Genomic DNA, 22,035 nt, shown 5'->3' on the forward strand with positions numbered 1-22,035 from the left:
CTGATTGATGTAAAAAAGAACAAAGGAGATTTAACACATAAAAGATGTATTTCCTCCCAATCCTAAATGAATGTTACTTGGCCCCCATTGTAGTTTTAAAAAAGAAGTAATGAGAGAATGGAGACATAGCTAGGCACGTATTAGAATAGGCATGCTGAACTCAAGATATAACAGCCAGCAGAGGTTTAATTTCAGCCAAGAATCATGCATCACATAAAATCTATATTCTTATTTTGCCTTTTTTTGTTTTTATAGACTTTGTACTTCATCTATAAATTTGTTTTGATCTATAGGTTTTGTCAGATTTATAAAGAGAATTTATTAGTTCTATATTTGTACATATTTTAAAAATTTACAATGAAAATAATTCCTTGCTATGTCTTCAGTAGGCCTTCGTATTTTTAAATAAGTGAATAAAGTTAGTTGTGAGGATTTCTGAAGTTTTTTAGAGAGATTTATTCATTAGTCAAACTTGAAAAACATCATCTTCTCATGGAGAACAAAATATTTTAATGTTTTCTTTAAAGCCTTGACTAGAAGGTGAATTTTTTTCTTGAAACACATAATGCATAAAAATTAACACTCAGCTATCAATTAACATGTGGTACTTGCTTCATGATGCATCGAAATGGTATAGGAAGTCTTGCCTTGATATTTTGAGATTCTATGTGCTTCAGAAAAGCAGGATGTTGTGTGAAATTTAATTTAGTTAAAAAAATATTTGTTGATTATAGGCCTCACATTTAGGTGTTTAATCCATTTTGAGTTTGTTTTTGTGAATGGTGTAAGAAAGTACAGTATGGGAAGTATAGTCAATATTGTAATAACATTTCATAGTGACAGATGATAATTACATTTATGGTGGAGAGTGCTGCACAATGTATCAAGTTGTTGAATCACTATGTTGTGCACCTGAAACCAATAGAACATTGTAGATGTTCTTAATGAATTAAAAATAAAACAAAATAAAATATTATACTTAATAAAAAAATTTAAATATTTATTGAATGCTTGCTATGTGCTAGTCAGTAGAAATTCTACAGTAAAAAGATGTAAATGCTCTAGGTCAGCAGGACGCACATGTAAGCTCAAAATGTAGGAGAATCTGTTGAGGAATGCTATGATCAGAATAACTAGAAATCCTATACTCAGGGTAGAATCTAAGATCAGGATGATCACTGGAAGCCCATGTATAAGTGGCTTCTACCCAAATATGATGGATCACCAAAACTTCCTATAAAAGGTGACATCTAAATTGATTTCTTAAGTATATATAATTAGCCAGACAAAGGGAGTTTAGACTGAAAGCATGCATTTAAAATGACTCCTAAGAGAAGAAGCAGTCTTCATAGAGGTTTAATATGAAGCTATCATATACCTTCTAAATATAAATATGATTAGTAATTCTTATATTCTGAAATACTTTTGACCATTATCATTTCAAATATCACATCTCAACCTATTTTCTCTGTAGTTTCTACTTGATATTTATTGGTTTATCTCATTCTATCTTCCATATCTCATAACTTCTCTTTCATATACTTCTCATCATTCTATAGATTTATGTGACATATGTAATCTGCTTTAGATCTACACTCCAATACATCAGTTTTCCCTTTGGCTGTGTCTAATTTGCTATTCAATCTCCCACTATATGTGGATTTTCTCTCGGAAACAATTTTTTATTCCTGAGAGTGGATTTGGCTCTTTATCAAACTTGGTTTTCAAAACATATGATGTTTTCATAAGTAGTTATCATTTTAATACCTTTAAATATAATTATCACCTCTGCAAGACTAATCTATCATCTTCAAGTCTTGTGGGAGGAGGAAATTATCTTATCTGATGTATACGTTCTTGTATTTTTCTACATTTGGTTTATAATGTTTTAATTTAAAATTATTATTTCATTGTAAAATGTATATTTTTGGGGAGTCCTATTATCTTGAATTGTGACAAATATTCTTACAGGGAAATTTTGTGTTTGCTTTTATTCATATCACTGTGAAAGTCCATAATGTCAAATTATACTGAAATCTTAATGTTTCCCTGGAGGTAGGAAAAAATATGAAAGGTCACCTACAAAAAAATGAGACATATGCAGACATCATATTCTTCTCAGATCAACACTATATGTTGGAATACAGGGAGCAACATCTTTAAAATTCTGAGGGGAAACTGTTTTGAACATAAAATTCTATGTGAATGGAAAATAAAAATATACAAAGACTCAAAGTTTACTACCAGTTTCACCCTTCTGAAGAATGTCCTTGAAAGTAGAATCCCATAAAAATACATTGAAAAGAAGAAAATACGTAGGCAAAAACAAAAAAAAAAAAATGAAGCCAAGAATTCTCATTTAAAAAAAAATATTTACCAAAATAAGAATTTTGCAGCAGTTCTAGAAGGCTATGCCCAAATTAGAACAGAAATTTGATGGGCTCCAAAAAAGTCTCCAAACAAAAGGATGAGATACAGTTGGAATAATAGCTATTACTGGTAAAGAGAGGGATGGTATTTTTGATATGGAAAGAAGCATATATTTTCTGTCAACAAGAGAAAAGGCAAATACCAAGCAAAAGAAGTGAAGGAAGTAAGGCAAAACTGAAGAGATGGAAAGCATGTACAAATTACTGGAGAAAACTAAGCAAGAGAAGATGATGGCCTGAACTAAGAAAGTGGCACACATATCACAGGCATGCAGAGAAAATGTGAAAGATATGAAGGAGACAGTATCAACAGATCCTGTTGACACTGAATGTAGAGGAGATGAAGGAGGGACAGAGAAGGAGTCAAGGATTGTCCAAGATTCTGGGTTTTTTGGGGTTTTTTTTAAATGTTTTTATTTTTGAAGGAGAGAGAGAGAGAGAGAGAGAGCGAGCATGAGCAGGGGAGGAGCAGAGACAGAGGGAGACACAGAATTCAAAGCAGGCTCCAGGCTCTAAGCTGTCAGCACAGACCCCGACACGGTACTCGAGCCCACAAACTGTGAGATCATGACCTGAGCTGAAGCCGGACACTCAACCGACTGAGCTACCTAGGTGCCCCGAAGATTCTGTTTTAAACAACAGACATGATAGTTTCATTCACTGAGAGCAAAAATATAAAAAGAGGAACATATTTGAGGGAGAAAATATATAGCTGGGATTTCTGGACATACTAGTGATCACTGGAGCCACTTGGCAGGCACAGTAAGTGCCTTGTATTGCCCTTAGCACTCATTGCTTAAACCAAAAATAAATAACACTCCACAAAATAAACCTGGGAGTAGGGAGTAGACAATCACATTCATCTAAGATCTTACAATGAGTGATCAGTGCTCCGTATTTTATTCCAAAAAGGAAGTAAGTTTGTAGATGTGTTAGTATATCTTCTCTATAATGAGAATTTTTAAAGATTATATTTCCTCTTTTGTCCTGGCTACTGGAAGAACTAAATTTAATGTTCACATACAACATTTTTTGCTCTCCTTTAAATATCTTGCTCCTATAGTAGAGCCTGTTTTTATACATAAATTTCAAAACTTTTTATAAGCAATTGAATGTATGTAGAAAGCTTAAACTGTGGGCAGAAGAGAACACTATAAAATAGTCAGTTACTCCAATATACAAACACTTCTATTCATCCAGAAATATGAGCTGTTGCTCTAACACAATTTATATTCTGACAATATAAAGCATCCCTTCATGTTCTTAGTCTATTATTATGGAATTGCCACTCAGAAATGCATATGTTTATGAAGAGCTAGGGACAAAATGAAAAACTAAAATTTTTCTGAAGCTTAGCAAGAAATTAGCCCATTGGCTCCCATATGATTCTGATAATTTTGACTGATTCTTCAAGCTATATATACAATTATACTTTGGGTAACTGTATGTGGCACACCCTGACAACATTGGGTCTTTCTCTGGTCCTGTCCAAGTACAAAGCTAGGCATGCCTAAAAACTGTCATATAAAAGGAAGGATAGTTTCTTTCATATATATTTGAGGGCTCTTCTGGATATTTTTCCAAACTGGAAGAAGAAAGATCAGTTCTAGAATATTTTCTATTTCTAGACCACCTTACTTTTGCACTGATCCATTCAATACAGCTACTCAAACAAGCAAGGTATATGTGTCTGAAGCAAGGAAGTTGAGGTTAGCAAGCATGGATTTGAATCCTGGCTTGGTCACTTTCTGGCTATGAAATTTATAGAAATTAAGTTGAATTGTCTGAACACAAGTTTCCTAATCCATAAAATATAAGGCAGCAATCACAGCATTTTTGGCATAACTTGAATTAACTCTCAAACCCAACTTTTGTTCTAGAATCAGTATCAGAGAGGATAGCAACTACAATTTTGTTCATTGATTGGTTTTTAGTCTTTACCTGGGTAGGGTCTGGTACATTTATTTATTGGTACATTTATTCATTTGTATATCATTCTCCACTGCCCTTTTACCTCCCTGCCTCTATCAGAAGCATATTTTTATTAAAATTAAACTTGTTCTTTCTTAATAGACTTCAGCTTCAAGCCTAAATTATTTTAAATGAACCATCCCAAATCATGCACAATCATGTCCCTGTACTTTTACTTCCAGAATGAGCTTTGAAAAGCTTATGTGAGAGTACTCTAATATTTTTGACGTACCTTGTCACTGTCTAACGTCCATTTTATATAGTGTAACTTAATAATGTAGTAAGGTTAATTTGGCTTGCATAATGGTTCTAAATTCAATTCCAAAAAGAAAATGGAGGATTTTTGAGCAATTGAATAAGTGCTAAAAGGTATGTAAGAGTTCATGGTGAGTGTACTGCATAACATTTATGCAATTTGTGTATGCGTGTACATGTAGTGTTTATAAAGTCCCAGTAGTTAATAGAAGTTTGCATGATTTAAGAGTATACACACACACACACACCCATTCACACACAAACACCCGGGTGTGTGTGAATGGGTGTGTGTGTGTGTGTATTCTTCATAGCAATCCTGTACAATTCATCATTAGTATAATTGTATGATTAGGAAAGAGAAGTTCAAAGAATCTGATTATGCAACAAATATATGGAGAAGCCAGGATCTGACCCCAGGTTTTGAATTTTTCAACTCTCATGCTATTTCTAATATAATTTATAAACTGCCTTGAACTCATGTTATTCTTAACTATAAATTTTGTACTATCACGATAAAACTAAGAGACTATGATTTAAACAAGCTCAACTTACTAGCTAAGGTCACACGTTTACTTCACAAGTAGCCAGACAGAAGCTTAGACTTTCAAAATTTAGTTAAGAGCTTGCTTTCCCTGAGAGAAATACAAAAGGTATTTTTTTTGCAATTGTTCTCAAATGAAGATGTTACTTACATGACTACCTTCAAGTAGTTTAGGAGACTGAATAAGTCAGTTGGCATTCATATTCAATAACGCCCAGGATTGTTAAATCTTTCAATTCTAAATTGCCAACAAATTGACCATTTTTGCTGTGGTTTCTTCACTTTAATTTTGTGAAATAAATGAAGATACTCATAAATCTTACAAAAATATGCTGAGAATAGAAATCTCTGAACACAAGCAAAAAATCAAAACAAAATCAGAAGACAAAAAAGAATCAAAACACAAAAAAGAAATTAGCACAAACACTGAACAAAAAAGACTTCTATTTTTCTAATTTTTGTATAGACCTACCTTATTGTGTATTTATTAGCACATTAAAGGTTTTTAAAAATAAGCCAGACATAATTTACTGCTTAGGTTGCTGGTTATATGCAAACTCAAATCCAGGCACTTACACATAATTTTTTTTCTTGAGCTTTTGCTTCATGCTTTTTTTTTTATGGAAGATGCAAAAAACCCAAGAAAGCTATTCCTGACTCTTCGGATCTGTTTTTAATCACCTATATTTTTAAGTACTGAAATGCCTTTACCCAAAGCATTTTAGGTACCTGCTAAACATGATCATCTTTAATACAGGAAAAACACCATCTATTTCTCTCATTCTCAGGAACTAAATTTTACTCTCTCAGAAGGTCTTATGCCCTTGTGCATAACACGGGAAAATTTATTCTAAAATTCAGTAGTAAAAGAAATAGAACAAAACCTACTATTTCCCTCCCCTCCCCAATCTTCTCTTCCCAATGAAGGTCTTTTTTAGTCATACAAACCAGAGTAGACTTATAGGCCATGTGTTTGCAACGATTAGGATATCTATATACAGTTCTAGCACCCAGTCAACTGCAGAACAACTATTAAGCTGGGTAAAATTAAAATTCACTTTAGCAAATCTATGTGGTATGAAAGAGCAACTGATCCAGAGCCAGAAAACTAGAATTCTAGCTCTGGCTTTGTATCTCCACTCCTATGTTCTAAGCCCACCATCTCTTCCCATGTCTACTAACAGGATAAGAGGCCTATTCTTTTTAATTGAATGCTTTCTTTTCATGGTGCTCGGTGTTGAAACATGACCCACCACCAGTATTTCTTCTTGCCTAATTCTGCTCACTGCTAAATTATGTTTAAAATAAAGTGGGGTTATAAGCACAATGCCTGTTTATAGTTATGTTTATTTGGCTTCCTTTATAAAGCTATTCTTTTTTAATTTCTTCCAGATTTTCTTGTGTCATTTGAAAAGCTGCTAAACTCGGAATTTCTTATGGCATATTCTATTACAGCTTATTATATCTGACGTGATTTTTTTTTAAGTTTATTTATTTGAAACAGTGAAGGGGGAAAGGCAGAGAGAGAGGGAGAGGGCGAGGGAGCAGAGAATCTCAAGCAGGCTCTGCACTAACAGTGCAGCTCTGGGGCTCAATCTCACAAATCTCACAAATCTCACAAATGAAACCATGAGATCATGACCTAAGCTGAAATCAAGAGTAAAATGGTCAAACAACTGAGCCACCCAGGCACCCCTGTCATGCATCTTATTAAACATGGTTACAAGTTGGAAGATACCCTTTAAAAACTAAATAGGATGTAATTGGGTGTTTCTACCTATAGAGTGAAGCTTAGCAGGGTTAAAAAGTGGAATCAGGAATTTATATTACAATAAATAGGAAAAGCATCTCAACACATCGTTGCCAAGATATCCTCACAAATACAGGGCTGAATCTATAAATCCTTTCTCTTTTCTAAAGCAAAGGTAAATGTAAGATGAGATAAAGAAGAGTGGAAGCTAAGACAACCTTGACCAGAATCTACCGGACAAATACACTTAGTTGATTTCAAACATAAGGTGATTTTGTCATAGATCCCTGCAGGAAGCAGATTTCTCTTCTTGTCACTGAAAGACCTTTATGTTTCTTGAAGATAAGCACTGTCTTTTGGATAGAGGATAGTGAAATGTCTTATAGAAGCTGTCACTATAAAGAGGATAGCTCTGAAGAGAACTGCACAACCACAGGCCCCTTAATCTTTATGGACAAAGAACCCTATTCTGTCAAGTAGATGAATAATGGATGATAACCAAGGCAGATTAGATACAGAGATAAAGATATAGTAGCTTCAAGACTCTTGTCTGGGACTTTGCCAAGTCTAAGGGAACAAGTCCCTGATTCTGGTGTTTGGAATAATTACTGGCTGTTTATTTCTGCTTCAGGGACTGTGTTTTACCTAGACAAGGATAAAAGAAAGTTAATGAATGAATCACATTGTAAGTAATCTTTGTAAGTAATCTGGGCAAGAGAAATGAGCAAGACAAATCTGTTTTTAATTTAGGCCCATGGCCAAAATTCTAACAGAGGTAAGTTCACAAATGTGATTCAAAGACATAACCAATTAGTTATGATGTTGATAGTTCCACAAGCAAAGAACTCATGCTTTCAGGGTTCCTTTCATTGTTGCTAGAAGATTTTCAGATTGCTGAAGAATTTCACATACCAACTTGTATGAATCGAATGCTTTCAAATAAGGATCAAAATTAACTGGTACACTTACAAACAAAATTCAACCAACACATTTATGGGTGAAGCTTTTTGTTAGCCAAACAATCATGTAGAAAATTCATAATGAAACTTAGGGACTTATTCTTAAATTGTGTATGATAGATTTTTCCCCTTATTTCCCATTAATATGAAATTTTATGATCATAGAAATAGAATCCAAAATGACTTCTGTGGAAAGAGAAGTACAGTACTTTAAAATATACCAAACATCATTCTCTGATCAAAACAAAATGGTTGCTATATATAATATTCTCCAATCTAAAAGCATACACAGATAAATTACATGACCTAGGCAGGCACTTGGGAGGAGATTTGCCCAATGAATTGGAAAAAAATAATAGACAAATGAGCATGGGGGGAGATTTATCTTTATTATTTGGGGCCAGAAAGAATATAGTAAATGGTCCAGTCACTCTGACAAGTGTGACTTTTCCCTGTGTCATGTAGGTCCCATACTCTGCAGTTACTCTGAAGATACATCAAAGAAAGGTACTGTGCCATCTCAAAGAGAACTTGTTTCACCTTTATTAAAGCTAAAATAGTCCAAATTTACCAAAAAGTTTTAAAATATAGTTACCTCAGGGCGCCTGGGTGGCTCAGTCGGTTAAGTGTCCGACTTCGGCTCAGGTCATGATCTCCCGGTTTGTGAGTCTGAGCCCTGCATCGGGCTCCGTGCTGTCAGCTCAGAGCCTGAAGCCTGCTTTGGATTCTGTCTCTCCTTCTCTCTGCCCCTCCCCCACTTGTGTTCTGTCTCTGTCTCTCAAAAATAAATAAATGTAATAAAAAACATTTTTAAATATGGTTACCTCTTCCAACAAATGGTGCTAGAACTGAATATCCATACCCCATTCCCACTCCTCACCCACAAACACCAAAAAACAAAATAAAAAAAATAAAAAATCTGCCTTGATATAAGTGACACAACTTCATACATTACCAAACTCAGGATGAATATGGACTTAAACGTAAAATATAAACTATTAATTTCTTAGGGGAAAAAAAAAAAAAAAAAGGAGAAAAACCAGCATTTACTGCCAGGCAAAGAGTTCTTAGTTTTGATACCAAAAGTACAATCCATAAAAGGAAAAATTGACAAACTGAACCTAATCAAGATTTAAAACCTTCACCTGAAGATGAAAAAAACAAGCTATAGACTAGAATAAATTTAAAAACCACGTATCTGACAAAAGACTGGTAGCTAAAGTATATATGAAAAGCTCTTAAAACTCAACATTAAAAAAACCAATCTTATTAGAAAATTGGAAAAAATATGAAGAGACATTCATTAAAGAGGATATACAGAAGGCAAATAAGCACAACAGAAGATGTTGCTTGTCACTAATCGATAGAAAAATGCAAATTAAAACTATAGTGAAATATCCCTATACACTAATCAGAATACTAATCAAAAATGGTGATAACACCAAATGCTGTAAAAGGTACAAAGAAGCTCATCCATTTATTGCTGGCAGAAATGTGAAATTGTACAGCTACTCTGGAAAACAGTTTGCAGTTTCTTATATAAACATGCAGTAACCATACAACCCCGGTAAGACAAAACCTATGTTCACACAAAAACTTATACACCAATGTGCATAGCACCTTTATATTTAATAGCCAAAAACTGTAAACAACTCAAATTCCTTCAACAGATAAATGGTTAAAACTGTGGAACATCTACGACATAGAATACTACTCAGCAGGGGTGCCTGGGTGGCTTAGCTGGTTAAGCCTTGGGATTTCAGCTCAGGTCCTGATCTTGGGTTTCATGAGTTCGAGCCCCTCATTGGGCATAGCTTATTAGATGTTGTGCTAAATAAATATGTTCTATGCTTATAATTATTTTCTCATTATTTAAAGTATTCTTTGAGGTAGAAATATAGAGTCTAATATTGGAATAAAATTTTAGGCCATGTCTATTTGCCAAGTGATTATACCAGATCTCTTTTGGGGTGCAACCTTACTGAATCATAAGGATAGAATTCATGCCTGCTGGCTTACATTTTTTCCCTCTGTTTCAGAATCAGCCCCTATTGAGCTGTTTTGAGAAACTTCACAGCAAATAGTATAAAAAAATCAACATCTCTACACTCCACACAATGCCTTAAAGCTACTAATTATCCCTTCGGCTCAGGTCATGATCTCACCATCTAGGAGTTTGAGCCCCACATCAGGCTCTGTGCTGATAGCTCAGAGCCTGGAGCCTGCTTCGGATTCTGCGTCTCCCTCTCTCTCTCTCTCTCTCTCTCTCTCTCTCTCTCTGACCCTCCCCCATTCATGCTCTGTCTCTATCTCAAAAATAAACATTAAAAAAATAAATTTTAAAGTACATTTTTCTACAGTATATATTTCTATAGGACTTAAGTCATTTTTCATCAAGTTGATTCCCTATAAAGTGTCATTTTAAGTTTTGTCAATAAATTGAATTGTGAAAAATAACATTTATTCTCCATGATCTCATTTCTACAACAGAAATATTTCTGTAAAAATATTATCTTACCATGGAAAATAATCAATTTTATATATATGATGTTTGGAATTTAGTGACAGAGTACTTTATCGGGAAAAAAAAAAGACCACAATGTTGCTTTCCAACAAAATTTAAAACTGAAAATGTAAGTGGAAAAATAATAACTACCATTATGGGGACATCAAATACCAGCTAGGTACTACAACATACCAGCCCCCTTAGAGTATAGGGAATGGAGGTCTCAGAATTAAATCTGATAAATCTTTCTTATTATCATCATATCATATAAATGCATTGATATCTTGGGGAAAGAAGTAGGAAAAGCCGAAAGATTCAGAATTTACTCAAAAAAGACAAAACACCAAAAAGACAATATTTCAAAATAAATTTATATCAGCAGACAAAGAAATGAAAGGCATCCAGATTGGCAAGGAAGAAGTCAAACTTTCACTCTTCACAGACAAAATGAAACTCTATCTAGAAAACCTGAAAGACTCCACCAAAAAAAATTGCTAGATCTGATACATGAATTCAGTAAAGTCACAAGATACAAAATCACTGTACAGAAATCTCTTGCATTTCTATATGCCAATAATGAAGCAGCAGAAAGAGAAATCAAGAAATCAATCCCATTTACAATGTACCAAAAACTGTAAGATACCTAGGAATAAAACTAACCAAAGAGGTAAATGATCTGTACACTGAAAACTATAGAACACTTATGAAAGAAATTGAAGAAGACACAAAGAAATGGAAAAAATTCCATGCTCATGGATTAGAAGAATATTGTTAAAATGTCTATACTACCTAAAACAATCTTTACATTTAATACAATCCCTATTAAAATACCAACAGCATTTTTCTTTCTTTTTTTAATTTTTTTTTAACAATTATTTATTTGTGAGACAGAGAGAAAGCATGAACAGGGGAGGGTCAGAGAAAGAGGGAGACACAGAATCTGAAACAGGCTCCAGGCTCTGAGCTGTCAGCACAGAGCCTGACACGGGGCTCAAACCCACAGACTGCGAGATCATGACCTGAGCCGAAGTCGGACGCTTAACTGACTGAGCCACCCAGGTGCCCCTCAACAGCATTTTTCACAGAGCCAGAACAAACAATCCTAAAATTTATATGGAACCACAAAAGACCCCAAATAGACAAAGGAATCCCGAAAAAGAAAAACAAAGTTGGAGGCATCACAATTTCAGATTCTAAGCTATATTCCAAAGCTGTAGTAATCAAGACAGTATGGTACTGGCACAAAAATAGACACATAGATCAATGGAATAAAATAGAAAACCCAGAAATGGACCCACAACTGTATGCCCAACTAATCTTCAACAAAGCAGGAAAGAGTATCCAATAGGAAAAAGGCAGTCCTTCAGCAAATGGTTCTGGGAAAACTGGACAGAGAGGAATGCAGAGGAATGAAACAGGACCAGTCTCTTAAACCATACACAAAAATGAATTCAAAATGGATGAAAGACCTAAATGTGAGACCTGAAACCATCAAAATTGTAGGGGAGAACACAAGCAGTAGCCTCTTTGACATCAGCCATAGCAACTTCTTACTAGACACGTCTCCTGATACAAGGGAAACAAGAGCAAAAATTAACTGCTGGGACTTCATCAAGATAAAAATCTTCTGCATAGTGAAGGAAACAATCTACAAAACTATAAGGCAACCTTCAGAATGAAAGAAGATATATGCAGTGTCATATCAGATAAAGAGTTAGTATCCAAAACATACAAAGAACTTACCCCCCCCCCAAAAAAAAACACCTTACCAAACTAACACTGAAAAATAATCCAGTTAAGAAATGTGCAGAAGACACGATAGACATTTTCCCAAAAAAGGCATACTAACAGAAGACAAGCTAACAGACACATGAAAAGATGCTCAAAATCAATCATCATCGTGAAAATACAAATACAACGAGATACCACCTTGTACTTGTCAGAATGACTAATATTAACATCACAGGAAACACCAATAGATGTTGGTGAAGAAATAGAGAAAGGGGAACCCTCTTACATTGTTGGTGGCAATACAAACTAATGCACCTACTATGGAAAACAGCGTGGAAGTTCCTCAAAAAGTTAAAAAGAGAACTACCTTATGATCCAGCAATTACACTTCTAAGTATTTACCCAAAGGATACAGAAATACTGATCTGAAGAGACACATGCGCACACTCACGCACACACACACCATGAAATATTACTCAGCTATCAAAAAGAGTGAAATCTTGCCATTTGCAATGTGGATGGAGCTAGAATGTATTATGCTAAGCAAAATAAGTCAAAGAAAAATACCACATGATTTCATTCATATATGGAATTTAAGAAGCGAAACAGATGAACATAGGGGAAAGAAAAAAAGAGATCAAGAAACAGACTCTTAATTATACAGAACAAACTGAGGGGTACTGGAGGGAAGGAGTGCAGGGGGTTGGGCTAAATGGGCAATACACATTAAGGAGGGGACTTGTTGCGATGAGCACTGGGTGTTAAATGTAAGTGATGAATCACTAAATGCTACTCCTGAAACTAATATGATGCTACATGTTAACTAGAATTTACATAAAAACTTGAAACAAAAAATAATTAAAGAATAAAATCAGCAGACAAAATATCTTAACTAGAAAGTTTAAGATAGTCCCTTCTCTTACCTTCACTATCACTCATTTTATTTGGTTCTAATATTTGAGAAAGGGAATGGAGTTCAAACAACAAATGGTTGGATAGGACCTCATGCAAGAATTCAATCAAAGGAATTTCATTTTCTTTGCACATTATTGCTTATCTAAAATATAGTGTATAAAATGGACCTTAAGGAAATTAAACATTTGCAACAGCTCAATCTATGAAAAGACAGAAAATACCAAACTACAATGTCAATGTTAAAAAACCAAGGTACAAAAATTATATGCATTTCTATACACTAACAATGAATTATATAAAGGAAGGGAGGAAGGGAGGAAGGGAGGAAGGGAGGGAGGGAGGGAGGGAGGGAGGGAGGAAGAAAGCAATCTTATTCGTAATAGTATCAAAAATAATAAAATACTTAGGAATAAATTTAACCAAGGAAGTAAAAGGTCTCTACAATAAAATCTATAAAACATTGATGAAAGAAATTGAAGATGACACAAATATATAGCCATGTTCATAGAGTAGAAAAATCAATATTGTTGAAATGTCCATACAACCCAAAACAATCTACAGATTCCATGCAATCCCTCTCAAAGTTACAATGGCATTCTTCACAGAAATAGAAAAAACCACCACAAAAGATCTTGAATAGCCAAAACAATCATGAGAAAGCAAAAAGCTGGAGGCATTATACTTCCTGATTTCAAACCATACTATAAAACTATAGTAATTCAAAACAGTATAGTACTAGCCTAAAAATATATACATAGACCAGAACAGAATAGAGCCCAGAAATAAACACCTTACATATATGGTTAAGTCATATTTGACAATGAAGCCAAGAATATTCAATGGGGAAAAAATAATTCCTTCAATAAATGGTGTCAGAAAAATTTTTTGAGTAATTACATGCAGAAAAATGAAATTAGACTCCAATCTCACACTAATCATAAAAATAAACTTGAAATGGGTTAAAAATGTAAGACCAAAAACCATAAAACTTCTGGAAGGAAACAGAAAAAAGCTCCTTGACACTAGTCTTGGCAATTACTTTTTTGGATAGGACAACAAAAGCCCAAGAAACAAAAGCTAAAATCAACACAACAGACTACATCAAACTAAAAAACCTCTGTACAGAAAAACCAATAATAAAGGAATCACAATAACCTATGGAATGGAGAAAATATTTGCAAATCATCTAACTGGTAAGGAATAATATCCAAAATATATAAAACCTCCTACAACTTGGTGATAAAAACAAATAATCCAATTTAAAAATTGGCAGAGAAACTGAATAGACATTTTTCCAAAGAAAATACACAGATGGGGGTGCCTGGGTGACTCAGCCAGTTAAGTGTCTGACTTTGGCTAAGATCAGGATCTCATGGTCTGTGAGTTCTAGCCATGTGTAGGGCTCCATGCTGATGGCTCAGAGCCTGGAGCCTGCTTTGGATTCTGTGTTTCCCTCTCTCTCTGCCCCTCCCCTGCTTGTGTACTCTCTCAAAAACAAATATTTTTAAAAATTAAATATTTAAAAAATATTTAAAGAAAATACACAGATGGCCAATAGGTACATGAAAAGATGTCAACATCACTAATCATAGGGAAACGTAGATCAAACCCACAATAATATGCCAAACTCACACTTTGTAGAATGCTTATCATCAAAAAGATGAGAGATAAGCATTGGTGAGGGTGTGGAGAAAAGGGAGTCCTTGGGCACTGTTGTTAAACTGGCGCAGCCACTATGAAAAACAGTACAGAAATCCTCAAAAAGTTAAAAGTAGAAATACCATATCCACCAATCCCACTTCTGGGTATATATATCCAAAGGAAAAGAAAACAAGATATCAAAAAGATATATGCGCTACCATTTTCATTACAGCATTATGCACAACAGCCAAGATATGGAAACAATCTATATGTCAAGTAATGAATGGAGATACACACACACACACACACACACACACACACACACACACAAATATTCAGCCATAAGAAAGAAGGAAATCCTATTTGTGACATGGATGGACTTTGAGGGCATTATGCTAAATCAGATAGAGAATAACATACTGTATGATATCACATGTATGTGGAATCCAAAACAGCGGAACTCAAACAGAAAGTAAGATGATGGTTACCAGGGGCTAAGGGATAGGGGAAATGGGGAGTATTAGTCAAAAGATACAAATTTACAGTTATAAGGTGATTAAGTTTGGGAGAACTAAGCACAACTTTGTGATTATAGTTAACAATACTGCATTATATACTTCAAAGTTGCTAAGAAACTAGTTTGCAGATGTTCTAATCACAAGAAAAAAATAATTATGTGATATGGAGAGGTAAGCTACTGTGGTAGTAATAATACTGCAATATATAAAGTTACATGTTATGTCAACTAAACCTCAATTTTAAAAAGCAAAAAAATATTAAAACATGAATGTGAAAATGTGTTGCATTTTTAATTAGCTTTATTTGAATTGCTTTACAAAAATAAAGCAATAGGATTTCCCTCAGATACATAAGATTTTTTTAAAATGAAAGGTGGTATAGAGAAATGGGAGGATATTCAAAGTAACAGGACATTTTATAGGAGAAAAGAGACCTAGAAATAGTGTTTCTGACCAAGAATACATACCCTTCAGGTGGGCAGTAAGGATCACAGAAATTGTCCCATAAATTACCTGCTATAAAGTGAAACCAAAATACAGCAATCCTACATCCTACTCTCCCCTCCAAGATGCCCAGTGCTAATCTTAAAGTATCTTATACGTCTTGTTTACATCAGGAACCAGCAAGAGGAACCATTAACTCCCTCTCATATTCAACCTGCTCTGTACTTTGGCTAATCTGATACAATTTTCCTTCTACCCCTCTTAGACAGTTTGAACTATTGTAACAAATTAACTTAGACTAGGTGGCTTAAAACAAATATATGTCACAGTTATGGAGGCTGGAAGTCCATTATCAGGGTGCCAGCATGGTCAGGCTCTTGATGAAGGACCTCTTCCAAGTTTGTTTATTTGTTTGATTGATTGATTTAAATTTACATCCAAGTTAGTTAGCATATAGTGCAACAAGGATTTCAGGAGTAGATTCCTTAATGCCCCTTACCCATTTAGCCCATCCCCTCTCTCACAACCCCTCCAGTAACCCTCTGTTTGTTCTCCATATTTAAGAGTTTCTTGTGTTTTCTCCCCCTCCCTGTTTTTATACTATTTTTGCTTCCCTTATGTTCATCTGTTTTGCATCTTAAAGTCCTCATATGAGTGAAGTCATGATATTTGTCTTTCTCTGACTAATTTCGCTGAACATAATACCCTCTAGTTCCATCCACATAGTTGCAAATGGCAAGATTTCATTCTGTTTGATTGCCAAGTAATATTCCATTGTATATATATACCACATCTTCTTTATCCATTCAGCCATGAGGGACATTTGGGCTCTTTCCATGTTTAGCTATTGTCAATAGTGCTGCTATAAATAGTGGGGTGCATGTGCCCATTCAAAACAGCATACCTGTATCCCTTGGATAAATACCTAGTAGTGCAATTGCGGAGTCACAGGGTAGTTCTATTTTTAGTTTTTTGAGGAACCTCCATACTTTTTTGCAGAATGGCTGCACCAGTTTGCATTCCCACCAGCAATGCAACCAAATTTTTAGATGGCTGTCTTCTCATTGTTCCCTCACATGGTGAAGAGGAAAAAAGCAAATTCTTTTCGGTCTTTGCTCATAAGTGTACTAACCCTATCATGGGGGCTAGACCTTCCAAAAGCTATCCCCTCCAGATACAATCACACTGGAAATTTGGGTTTCAAAATATAAAGTTTAGAGGGACACAAACATTCAGTCCCTAGTGTCCTCCCAATTCTCTACTCTGCTCTTGAAAAGTCTATGTTGTAAATGTATTCCTTTAACTGTCCCAGTGCCTTCTCAGAATGTTTCCTTCTCCTTCAGATTAAAACGGCTGTTCCGTGGAGACAACAAGACAACTAGAGGTTGTTGTCATTGTTTTCCTTACTCTACCTCAAATGACTATTACTTTTAAATACACCTTGAAAGAACAAAAAGAGATAATCAAAATTTAATGTGTATTAACCTACATGATTTAATCAAAGTAACAAATTTTTAAGTATGAAGTTAAATCACTTGAAAATTTTAGTTTCAAGTAAAAACCCTTTCCTTTAATTTTTTTTAAGTTGATACTCCCATTTGAAGATTATTAAAGTATCTGCCATAGCAGTTTAAAGTTCAAATGGACTGGTTGTCTCATGAAAGACCACAAAGCCTGTGTTATAGAATGCAGATTATTGGAGTACAATTGTTGAGATTCTTCAGAATTGTCAACTGTTTACTTTTTTTCTGAGGGGGAGAAAGAGGGTAGGCAAAAGAGGCTTTAATTCATGCTTGAAATTTAGCTATTCTGTGATCATTTCCCCCCTTTCTGAAGTACAGTTTTTAAATTTTGCTTAGTGAAATGTTGTTAGTGAATAATCTCAGTTTGTGGGGCTGACACTCTTGAAGCAAAAATTTACTTCCCATTAATCTTTCACCTAATAGTTTCACCATCCAATGATGATCGATCCATGTCTGAATCAACCGTTTCATGAAAATTTGCCAAATACTAATTTTCTAATTATTTATTCCGCAGGCATTCATCTCCCCCCCCCCAAAAAAAAGGAAAAAAGAAAAGAAAAAAGGAAAAGAAAAAGCAGTCTTTCTTCATCTACTCAGGTTATCTGTTTCCTTGAAATGCCAATTTTCAGAGTAAAGAGTTGAATAAAGATAAAATTAAAGATAAAAGAGATAATACTTTAATTGGAGACAAAGATCTTGCTTGTTATTTTTTTCTGAGTATCATTAATGGACTTAATTTCCATATATTGAATTAGGATTTCATTGTTCATTAATGAAGAGTTTATAACGAGAGCAGAATTTGCATTCCTGTGTCTCTTAAGAAAAAAAATGCTTTCAAAGACAACTTATGGTAAATCTACCTTGGAGTTTGTGAATAAAACAAGCTTTTTGAAATGTAAAATAAGAAATTTTATGTTGGGTGCTATAGGCCTTTAGTGAAAACTATTCTTCCTTATTCTTTCATTACATTGCCAAAAGCTTCTATACTACTAAACTGAATTCTATACAGTGTTTATAGGCAGATTTGGTTTATTCTTCTAGGACTAAACAGTGTACACAGGGTGACACAGAAACAGAGCATCTATAAGTCATTTACACACATTCACTAACAATGATATATTAGAGCATTTATAATAACCTACAAATATATTTAAAATGATCAATAGAAATTTTCCATAATTCCTAGTTAATATTATACTCAGCCAGTCTCATACTGTTACTGCTAGCAGAGTCTCAAAGAAAACAGCTGCATTCTGAAGACTGTAGAGTTATAGAAGGTCCAGATTACTTCAGGTCACACACATGTGACCTGTTCTTCAGAGATCAGAAATGGGAGGGAATTACCCAGCTGAGATCCCATCTGAAGAATACAGTTGGTAATTAGAGATAAATTTATTATCCTCTCCAATCACACTGAGGGGAGAAACTCACCAACCACAGTAAGGGAGCTCTGAAATATCACCAACTCTCCAGAGAATGTGCTAGCATTTCTTTCTTTCTTTTTTTTTTTTTTGTAACTAATAAATTAAAATCTTCCTAGGAAAACTTTCTGTGCATAGGTAAGCACAATACTCTACCGCATATTAGTTGTAATTTTGTTTCTTGAAGAGACATATTAATCCTTTGCAAACTATGATTTGGTAAAATAGTTTCTATCACTGAAGATTCCTCTCATTCTTTTTTTAACTGGAGAGCATTCCATTTGTATTGGATTCATTTTTTCATTGATTTGCAATTATATTTATTATAGATTTGCCTGACATGCTAATGAAGTCCAAGATTTCTTTTTCCACTTATGGAGTATTAAATTTTTAATACACTGTAAATCGTCATGCTTTTTTAAGTTTATATATTTGTTGTCCCATGCAGAAAAGCCTTCTGTCCCAAGTTTATAAAAATATACACTCATGTTTACTTGTAGTAAATCTAGGTCTCCAATTTTGACTTTATCCTTTCTTTCCCCATCTGAAACTTCTTTTGGTTTAAGGAGCAACCAAGCTTTACTGATTTTCTCTTATAGGCTACTTGTGAATAATTTTCCCAAGTCATGAAACCTCTAACATTCACAATAATTTCCTAAAAATAAAAAGCAGAAAATGGCCAAATATGCTAGACTCAGAACTACTGACAGAATCAATAGTATTTGATGCATTAGGTAAACCAAGTCAACCAACTATCTTTAAAAACTTTATTGAAATCTATGTACAGAAAACCAGACAAATCACAAATACATAGTTTACAAAGTTAACACATGCTGGTAACTAGATGTATTCAGTATAGGAAATAGATTATTGCTGGAACCCTTGGAAAAACCCTAATGCATTTTCCTTATCACTAAATCCCAAAAGGTAAACATTATCCTGACAAAAATCCATATATTAGTTTGTTTAATATAGTATAAATAGAATCATTAGTAGATACTTCTTTCTATTTGGCTTCCTTTGCTCAATATTCTGTTGTAAAATTCATTCATTTTGCATATAACAATTTGTCCTAATTGTACATTTTATCTTTTGAATATATCAATTTATTTACTATTTTAATTTTGGCAGAAAATTGACTAGTTACCAGTTCCTTAATATGACAAATAATGTTGCTATTAGTATATTCATACACATTTTTGGGTGAACATAGAAATGTAATTATATTAGAAGTAAAATTACTGATTCATAGGATATGAAGCTATTCACCTTAAATACCAATAGTTTCCCAAAATGGTTATAAAAAATTATTCTAGTTCTGCATTTGCTTAACTGATAAGCTCCTACTAGATCTGACCATCACAGACATAGTAACTATAAATGCTGGGCAAAATACATATAATCACCTGAAGGCACTGAAGAAGGGACAAAATCAAGTAGATTCTGGAAGAGAGTAGATCCTTAGAAGGAAGAAATGAAAAAGAGTGAGATAAATTGTATTTCTTATAGCCTAAGGACAAGTTGAAATTGGTACCACATGAAATGGCAAAAACTGACAGAAATCTTACAGTTTTTCAAATATGAATAACCAGAGAACACAGTTTGATTCCAGAATAGCTACTGAAAAGTTTAAGGGGAATATTAGAAAGGTAAGCAGTGTTTTGCCAACTTCATGTGTACATAGCACATATTTTATAGGGCCAGTTAGGATTAAATAACTAAACTGAAATTTGAGCAACTGCTTATATTTTCATTTAAGTAAAGCCAAGTATATTGCCAACTAAAAAAAAAAAACATCTTTTGAGAATTTTAATGAAACTAAAGTTGCTGTAGTGTAACATTCACAGTGTCCAGAATGCAATCCAAAATGACTTGACAGAAAAGCAGGAAAATGTAACCAATTCTCAAGAGAAAGATACCAACAAAGACCAACTGAGAAAGACCCATTTATTAGACTTAACAGATAAGAATTTTAAAGCAGCTAGTAAAGCTCAATGATATAAAGGAAAATAGGTGCATAATGAATTACAAGAAATCTCAGCAGAGAAATAATAACTGTAAAGAGGAAGCAAATATAAGTTATTTGAATAAAAGCACACTATTTGAAATAAATGATATTTACAAGAGAAGGTATAAAGTAAAATGAGGATCGATCAATAGAAATCATGTAAATAGGAAGAATAAAGACATTGGAAAACACTGAATAGAGTCTCAGAGCAATATCACAAAATTTATTATAAATATAAATGGAACCTCAGAAGGAAAAGAGAGAATGAGTCAAAATCACTGTCCAGAAATCTGGTGCATTTCTATACACCATTAGTGAAGCACCAGGAAGAGAAATTAAGAAAATGATCCTACTTATAATTGCACCCAAAACAATAATATGCCTAGGAATAAACCTAACCAGAGAGATAAAAGACTTGTAACTCTTAAAACTATAAAACACTGCTGAAAATAATTTAAGATGACATAAAAAAAAATGGGAAGACATTCCATGCTCAGGGATTAGAAGAAAAATTATGGACAAAATGTCTATATTACCCAAAACATCTGTACATTTAATGCAATCCCGTATCAAAATACCAACAGCATTTTTCACAGAGCTAGAACAATACTAAAATTTTGTATGAAACCACAAAAGACACGGAAAAGCCAAAGCAATCTTGAAAAAGAAAAGCAAAACTAGAGCCATCACAATTGCAGATTTCCAAATTATATTACAAAGCTGTAGTAATCAAAGCAGTGTGGTACTGGCACAAAAATAGACACATAGGTCAATGGAACAGAATAGGAAACCCAGAAATGAACCCACAACTATATGGTCAATTTGTCTTCATTAAAGCAAGACCAAATATCCATTATGAAAAAGAAAGTCCCTTCAGCAAATGGTGTTGGGAAAACTGGACAGTAACCTGCAAAAGAATGAAACTGGACCACTTTATTATACCATAGACAAAAATAAATTTAAAATGGATGAAAGACCAAAATGTGAGACCTGAAAACATAAAAATCCTAGAGGAGAACATAGGCAGCAACTTCTTTAACATAGGCCATACCAACTTCTTTTTAGATATGTCTCCTGAGGGAAGGGAAACAAAAGCAAAAATTAACCATTAAGACTTCACAAAGATAGAAATCTCCCGCACAGCAAAGGAAACAGTCAACAAAACTAAGAGGCAACCTTCAAATTTAGAGAAGAGATTTGCAAATGACCTATCTGATAAATGGTTTTTACCCAAAATATATAAAGTATTTATAAAACCCAACACCCCAAAAATAAATAATCCAATTAAAAAACAGGAAAGACATGAATAGACATTTTTCCAAGGAAGACATACAGATGACCAACAGATACATGAAAAAATCCTCAACATCATTCATCATCAGGGAAATACACATCAAAACTACAATGAGATATCACCTCACAC

The sequence above is a fragment of the Panthera tigris genome, chromosome B1 (genome assembly GCF_018350195.1).
Source record: "Panthera tigris isolate Pti1 chromosome B1, P.tigris_Pti1_mat1.1, whole genome shotgun sequence".
Classification (NCBI taxonomy): Eukaryota; Metazoa; Chordata; class Mammalia; order Carnivora; family Felidae; genus Panthera; species Panthera tigris.